This window comes from Ailuropoda melanoleuca, unplaced genomic scaffold (genome assembly GCF_002007445.2).
Source record: "Ailuropoda melanoleuca isolate Jingjing unplaced genomic scaffold, ASM200744v2 unplaced-scaffold5931, whole genome shotgun sequence".
Classification (NCBI taxonomy): Eukaryota; Metazoa; Chordata; class Mammalia; order Carnivora; family Ursidae; genus Ailuropoda; species Ailuropoda melanoleuca.
The window spans coordinates 11,623-20,428 of record NW_023233070.1 but is presented as its reverse complement, the minus strand read 5'-3'; the positions used below and the strand labels follow the sequence as shown (position 1 = coordinate 20,428).

Sequence of the window (8,806 nt, the reverse complement as noted above, 5' to 3'; positions counted from 1 at the left end):
TTATCAGGGTTTCTTGAGAAAATTTTCAAATTCAGGACTCTTTTATTCAACAAAGATTTATTCTTTAATAACCTGGAATATTTTGGTTGCTATTTTACTCATGAATGGCAATTTCAATCATCTTGAATTTCTCTTATCAGTCTCTCACACTCCATTAGTCAGGATTCCACAGAAAACAGAACATTTATTATAATTTGTTACAACTAGATTTATTATAAGATATTGGCTTACATAATTATAGAGGCTGGCAAGTCCAAAATCTACAGAATGGGCCAGTAGGCTGGAAACCCGGAGAGAGCTTATGCTACATTTCCAGTCTGAAGGTAGTTGGCTGGACAATTCTGTGGGAAGGTCCATCCTTTTGTCCCATTTAGGACATCAACTCATTGGATGAAGTCCACCCACATTATGGAGGACATTTCTGCTATATTCAAAGTCCACTGATTTAGATGTTAATCTTATTTAAAGACACCCTTGCAGAAACACCCACAAAACCTGACCAACTATCTGAGCAATATGCCCCAGCCAAACTGACAAAAAAATTCCCATCACGCATTCTTAGGTTTTTCTCTACCATCATTACTATACAATTGCTTTCTGTTCTTGAATCTATGATATCACATATTGGGGTTTACCACAGTGTCTATTCTGTTATTCATTAGTCTTTTTATCAATAGCTTTCATTTTTAAAATAGCTTTATTTTTCTCCTACATTTATTTCCTGAGCTCTTCCAAGGACCTTTTAAACAGATCATTAGACTGCTACAGAACATATCTCTGGGGTCAGATTACCTGGATTTGAGTTTTAATGCTACACCTTAACAGAGAATTTCCCAGGATATTTTATTTATGTATTTATTTATTTAAAAATTTTTATCCATTCATTTGACAGAGAGAGAGAGAGGGAGCACAATCAGGAGGAGCACGGGCAGAGGGAGAATGAGCAGCAGCCTCTCGCCAAGCAGGGAGCCCAAATGTGGTGCTCGATCCCAGGAACTTGGGATCATGATCTGAGCCAAAGGCAGACACCTCACCGACTGAACCACCCAGGCACCCCAGGATAATAATTTAAACTCCTTAAATCTCTTTCCTGATCTGAAAAGGGGACAACCATATTAACTTTTAGAATTGTTCGAAAAATTGGAAAGATAGGATATATGTAAACCTCTTAGAACAATATGCAGCTCCTATGAGGCATTACATGAATGTACAAGTTTTTTTTATTCACTTTGGATTTTGTGTTTTTCTATCTTACATTTTATATTTATATGTCATATAATCCATGTTTATTCATTTCCAAGTATTATTATTTTAGAATATACGTAGTTCTTTCAAGTCAAACCGTTCTTGAACAATGGGTGGGGATTAGTGACTTTTATTACACTTTTGTTTTATTATAAGAAATGGTCAATTATCTAAAAATAAGTCTGTTCCCTTCTCCAAGAGAAAAGATGTCAGTGAGACACCTAGCTAGGCTCAGCTGTATTGAGGTGGGGATGCACACACACTTTTCCCCTTACTCTGACTAAATTCAAATAATCTAGTAGGGGACTCTTGCAGTCCCTGAGTCAGAGCTAGGAAGGGAATCAACCAGGAGAGTTTCATCCACTTTGGTATTTTCATGAGCAAGACATAAACCTGTTAAGCCACTGACAGCTGGAATTGTTTGCTTCAATATCTGGTGGAAGTTGACCTAATAGTGATTCTCATGAAAAATACAGATTGAGGACAGCTGTTAACACAGTTCTTCCATCTTTTCATTTGGTTGAAAGTTCACGATATTTGGCAGCTATTGTTCGTGAATTTGGTTGTGACTGCATCTGGCTACTATCTTCAATCAGGATGAGAGTAGAGTCTTTTTTTTCTGTTTGTTGCTTGTTTTATTTGGGAGCAAGAACATTTCACACTACGTGGAAAAGAAATTTTAAAAATTAATAAAAAAAATCTCAGTTATATAGCTCTGGCTTCGTACAGAATTACAGACTGGAATTACTTTGCCTCACTGTAAGTAATTGTGGTATTGCCTTTCAACTTCCACTATTGCTGCTGGGAAATTTCATGCTATTCTGCATCTTGACCATATATAAGAAACCAGATTTTTAAAATATCAGTTCAGAAACTCACCTTAAATAATTTTGAGAATTTTTCTTGGATTATTTTGTGATTCATTCAATTCAATTTCCTGTTTATTCATACTGGGATCTCCTATTGTATTACCCAAATTCTTATTTTAACTTAACTTTCTTATCTCTCTAATTTCCCTATCATTTATCATTGTATTTACTTTTTGTGTGATTTCTGGAATTTCATTCTTTTTCTTTTTTATTATCATACTTTTAAAATGTCTAAAACACTACTACTTATCTGCTGAGTGTTATTTTTTAAATAGCACTCCATTCTTAAACTTGTGGATGAAATATTTTCTCTTACTCCTTGGAGGAAATTGCCATTTTGTTTTCTTCGCCCTCTGTATTTTTTATGACCTCACACTTTAAAAATTGGATTTTTTCATGTCTCTATCTTCCATATTAAATTGTTTCACCCTACATCTAGTGCGCCTTCATATTAACAATCGAACATTTAACAACTTATTCCAACATCTCTACGGCCACATATGGAGTTTATGGAGTATTGTCTTCAGAGAAAGCAATTTATCTGGGTTGTTGGTTGGGAAAATGCTGTCAACATGAATAGTTTTTATTCTTTTGGCTGGTTTAATTCCTTCCTGAAGAGGGGTCTTTCAATACACTTCCTAGAATGTGTAAGCCTGGTTCCCAGTATCCAACGTGCCAAGTGTAAATTAAACACACTAGTTTCAGTATGGTATTCCTCTTCTATTGGGAAATACAATAGAACATCTGTGACTGGTGTCCCCATTTCATAGACTCCCCAAGGAAAACAGGCTTCAATGATCTGTCAGTCTACACAGAAACAATTCATTAGGACAGAAAAACAGGATTGCTAAGTTACACAACTTATTTCAACCAATTATCTTAAGTCCACCTTTAAAATCACTTCCTATTGCAATTCAAGAAACATCTGAATAGTACTGCAGTACATGTCAAGTTTCCCAGAGCCTATTCCAATTACTGTTTCAGGATTTCTTTTCCTTTAGTGCCTGGGGTTCTTGGCCATGCCACTTCAAAGAATAAAGAGGTAGACCAGATGAAGAGTGATGGGCAGCAAAGCAAAGTTTATTGGGTGACAGTACAATGCTCCCAAAGAGGGAGGGGACCCGAGACGGTTGCCATTTTGTTGTTCAAATCGAGGGTTTTTTATAAGCTCTTTTGCAGAACTATTTTAGGTAACCAGAGTGTGGGTCCCCCGCAGATTGACTGCTAAGGCATGCTAATCAGGGTTTCAATCATGCCCCTATCTACGTATCAGGTTAATGTTTACGTGCTGATGAACTTTGAGGGCTGACATCTGAAGACTCATGTCTTAACTGCCTCAGCTCATGATAGTGACAAATATTTTATGGTCAGGGGCGCCTGGGTGGCACAGCGGTTAAGCGTCTGCCTTCAGCTCAGGGTGTGATCCCAGTGTTATGGGATCTAGCCCCACATCAGGCTCCTCTGCTATGAGCCTGCTTCTTCCTCTCCCACTCCCCTTGCTTGTGTTCCCTCTCTCGCTGGCTGTCTCTATCTCTGTCAAATAAATAAATAAAATCTTTTAAAAAATGTTTTATGGTCAATTGTTGCATCTCAGGATGTTTTGCCAAAATCACTTTTACAGAAGTGCAAAATGGGATGCTATTGCAGTCTTGTCTAAGGTATAAAATAGGATGGTAGTCCAGTTTTGTCTTGGCTGTCCTGGCTCCCTGTTTTCTTGTTGGGGACCCTGGCCCTGACTACCTAATTGTCCAACTAACTCCTAACATTACCAGGTCAGGATTCTGCTTTTTGGGGGCTTAATCAGCTATTTGATATTTAATGTCCATTGTTATTTCTCCTCTCCTGTTCTGTTTGTGTTTGTATGTTTATGCCATTTTAAAAATCCCTCTTCATTTAGTAAGTTTTTAAAAAAGGACAAGAGGGATAAATGCATGTGTTTAATACGGTTTTAGTAGATAAGCCCTTTACAATATTTTGTTTGGTTTCTGTTCTACTTTTCAACTCTGAATTATAATGAAGGTGTTCACCTTGTTTATAAGTTTCTCTGTGTTTACTTTCATGAATGTAAGAATATGCCTAAAATATAAGTCTTTACGTTATTTTTTTTCTGTTCTTTTAAAAAATCTGATATATTGAAGATACTCTCTTTATCCATGCTCGTAAAAGCACTAGTCATGTGACAACATGCTTAACTAAACTTAGAGATCTAAGCCTATCAAATTCAGGCTGAAAAGCAATTTTCAAATTATTTCATAAAATAAAATGCACAAATATATATCAATACTGACTTATCCCCATTCCTGCAACGATATCCCTGGTTTCTTCTTTGGTTCTGAAACTTTTGTTTCAATTTTACTTCATTACTTCATTTTGTTTTGTACCCAAACTTTCCATAATGACTTCCAACTCCTTCGTTCCACTACATTAGAAAATATGGTAAGCAAATAATAACAGCGATTTTTACTGATCACTTTTTAATTGTCTACATACTATGTTAAGTAATTTCCATTCATAACCATATTTAATCTTTGAAATAACTGTATGAGTTAGGTATTATTTTTATTACTTTTTTAGAAGTAAAAAATTTTCACACAGAAAAGTTATGTTACTCACCAAAGTTTTAGCCACAAGACCTTGTGTAGCATTAGTAGAATGTTAATTGAAAAACAGTGCAAATATGTATATATGCATCAATGTACTTGCAATTAGGAAAATGAGAGAATTTTGATTTTTTAATTGTGTGTTTATATCTATTACATTTTCTTACATCATATGACTAAACATAAAATTATATTTAAAATAAATATCTTGGAACAGAAGGTTTTAATATAATTTTAATATAATTTCACTTAAATTTGTTTTCCAAAAATAACAATTCCAATGTGAATAAATTTATCAAAGATAGCATAAGTGAAGACAACATAGAAGTGGTTACTTACTTCCGATTTCACAAGAATCCTGTAGGACCGATCTACCTTGGGGCGTAGGATAATTTTCTTGTACAGGGGAAAAATCAATTTTATCATTCTTTGTTTGATAAAGCATATGCTCATATGCAGCTGCAGATTCCAGTGGCTCGATTCCATAACTGACGTTCTGCAGCATTAATAATCCCCTAGGCATTTAAACACATAAAAAAGAAATAAAAAGATAATTAACATAGACTACCCACTGAGAAATGTAAATCAACCTTAAATAAAAAAATTTATAGAAATTTAACAGTAGTCTTTGTGGCCTAATATCTAAGAATCATCTCTTCCTCCTTGGGTAAACTTTCAAACACAATTTTACAGCTTCCTCTCTCTATTATGACATTTACAAGTCATTGTGGTGCTAGTGTGGCTATGACATGGGAATACCCTTCATACCAATGGAAGCTTTTTCTGCATAAGTTTTGTGACTGCCAGCCTGGGATAGAGACAAAAGGGAATAGGAAGAATGATAAGATGAGGAGGAGGAAAGGAAAGTATATGAGAAGAAACACAATCTATTTCCTTTTTCTTCACTCTATCCTTCGAGATGTTTCTAAAACTTAATGGGTCACATAAGATTTCCAATCACGTACATCTCTGGAATATGCCATTACCTGAGTCCAGAACAGGTGTTAAGTGTCACAACTGATTTTGGAACCTCTGCGGCATATCCTTGATAAAAGCATTGGCGCTAAACAGGAGTATATACAAAGATACATTCATGAATGATCTAGGTTTTTTTACTTTTTTATTTAATTCCAGTTAGTTCAGCACACAGTGAAATATTAGCTTCAGGTGCACAACACAGTAATTCAACACTTCCATACAACACCCAGTAATCATCACATCAAGTGCATGAATGATTTGTAAATAAAGGTTTTGGTTTATCCTTACTTCCTAGATATCAGTAAACATTTAGACTTAGACATTACCATAATATTGTCTACAAGATATCTCATTATATCCAATCTCTTCCTCTTAAATATTTTTGCCTAAGAATAGTTATGACTCCTATCCTTCCCAAAACAATTCTTGCTTTAATTCTAAATATTTGACAAACAAGTTTCGTATCTGCATCTTTTCTCTCTCAGCCACATTTCTTTAATGTATATTTATAACTACTAACTTCATGTAATTCACACCATTAATTTGACTTCAAATGTGAACTTTTCACATGTTTTTTTTTAAGTTACCCAAAAGAATATTAACTGAAATTTCTTCATTTTTTTCCCTTTAATATCTCACCAAGTGGATCATCCTTAGTTCCAGCTCTCCTCCCCATAGACTTTCACAGTATTAATCTTCCCAGGTTCTCCCCTAATAATCTTTTTCAGTGAATATTCCCTTCTCTTCCCTTAAAAGTCTAGTGATATCTGCAGTCAGTCCTGTTCCTTTGCTAATGCTGTGTTATGAAAACTTTAGTATCATCACATTTGTTCCTATAGATTTGTTTCTCTGTTATTATTATATGTTATTAGCTGTGATACATATTATTTCCATCAGTTCCAGATATGAACTTTCCTCACTGAAGGGGACTAGAAAAAATAGAGTGAGAGATGCACTGACATCCAGTGGCTGGAGTACAGCCAGAAGAAATGCTGCCCATCCCATTTATCCTTCATCATCAGACCCCACCAAGCAGTACAAGGTGGCCCAGGTAAGTACCTCTTACCACCACAGGCTGCAATAGCAGAAGTCCAGCAGAGCCAGAAGAAAAAACCTCAACAGAGTAACATTGAAAGCTATAAGAAAGCTAAATTGTCATTGGAACAACACACCACACTAAATCTAAATTTGAACTGGGTGACTGCTTCAAAGACAGAAGATTTAAACGTCAAGGATACAAGTGAAAATCACCCACTATACCAAGAACTAAAAAAAAAAAAAAAACAACAAAAATGAGAAAAGACAACCAACTGATGCCAGTATTGAGATAAGCCACATGTTGGAACTATCAAAGATTTTAAAGTAGCCATGGAAAGTTGCTTCAATGAACAATTACAAATTACCTTGACATAAATGACAGAATAGAAATAAAAGCCAGAACTAAAAAAGACATACACATAAAACAAACATCTGGATGGGTTCAAAAGTAGACTGGAGGTGACAAGGCACAGAATCAGTTAACTTGAGGACAGATCAGTAGAATTTACTCAGTATGTAAGACAGAGAAAAATGAGCTAAGAAAATGCATAGAGCCTCAATAACCTGTGGAAAAATACCAGATCTAAAATACATATCAGAATCCAAGAAAGAAAACAGAAAGAATGTGGAGTTGAAAAGCACTCAAAGAAACAAAGGCTGAGGGGTGCCTGGGTGCCTCATCAGTTAAGCATCTGCCTTCAGCTCAGGTCATGATCTTGGGAGTGCTGGGATCAGGCTCAGCAGGCGGGGCTTCTCCCTCTCCCACTGCCACTCCTTCACCCCCATCCCCCCAGCTCATGCGCGCTGTCCCTCTCTCTCAAATAAATAAATAAATAAAGTCTTAAAAAAGGAATAAGAAATAAAGGCTGATTTTCTGATCAGGAGGAGTGGAGTAAGAAGCCCCGGGCCACCCATCTTGGAAAAAATACACCAATTCAGCAACAATTCATGGACAAATTCCCTTTACGATTGATCAGAAATTAGTTGAAAGGCACACCCTAGAAGAATGCAAAATCAAACTCACCAAAGCCAATATGAAGATTTGGTATACCTTTCACCAGTGTCACTACCCAGAGCACTGCCATATGATCCCAAAGAGACTCTGACTCCCAGCTTGACCAGGGAAGGAAAGCGGTTTGTTCACAGGTCAAGTGCCCCAATTGACCTGAGGGGGCAACCCAGAGAACTAGTATCCATATCACCAATCTTAGGAGTCCTGATAAGTTCAGCACAGTCTTAGCTGTGCTAAGGTAAAATAGAGGTAGTGACTCGGGCTAGTACAAATCATTGATTTGTAACCCCCGCAACTCAGCATGGAGAATGAATGAAAAACCCTAGCTTTCTGCTTCTCACTGGTAAAGGAAAAAGTTGATCCACACATGTAGTGCCTCCACTTCACCAGAACTGCCCATAGAATTAGCATCTGTCTCACGAATCCTGGAGCACTGATAGATCTGGCAGAATCTAGTTGCCTGCAAGAGACCGAGGCATCAGCTTGGGACAGTACATACTATTGATCCTCCCTCCTGTCTAACACAGAGAAAGCAGGACAAAAACACAGGTGCTTGTTTCTTCCTAAAGAGATAAAAAGTTAGTAGAGGTCCCCAAAATCAATGGCAAGGCTGATTTGGGGAATCTCCTTCTGCACAAGGCCAGTTGGTGAAGACTGGGAGAATTGACTGCTTTGACTATGAGCCAACAACAAAACAATAAATCAAGTAAAATGAAGAATCAGGAAAAGATGTTTTAAACAAAGGAACAAGATAAATCTCCAGAAATTAAAACTATTGAAATGAACTTAAATCATTTAGTGTTCAGAGAATTAAAAATAACTCTCATATACAAACTTGCAACTGAAAGATAGTAAGTACTGAGGATGTAATGCACAGCACAGAGACTACAGTTAATAATACTGCACTGCTTATTTGAAAGTTGCTAAGGGACTATATCTTAAAATTCAGTAACTGTATGGTGAGAGATGTTAACTAGACTAACTGTGGTGATCATTTCACAGTATATACAAATATTGAATTGTGTTGAACATCTGAAATGAATATAATGTTAATGTCAGTTATA

At 36.2% G+C, this 8,806-nt stretch overlaps 1 long non-coding RNA gene across 1 annotated transcript; it reads right to left on the bottom strand.

Annotated features, from left to right (window-relative positions):
* Positions 1-2,871: 2,871 nt before the first annotated feature.
* On the bottom strand, positions 2,872-5,773 carry LOC117799878. Its single transcript, XR_004623043.1, has 3 exons — positions 5,701-5,773; positions 5,054-5,229; positions 2,872-2,921 (listed from the first exon to the last, which is right to left on the bottom strand). It is a non-coding gene; the product is annotated as an uncharacterized LOC117799878 (long non-coding RNA).
* Positions 5,774-8,806: the final 3,033 nt, after the last annotated feature.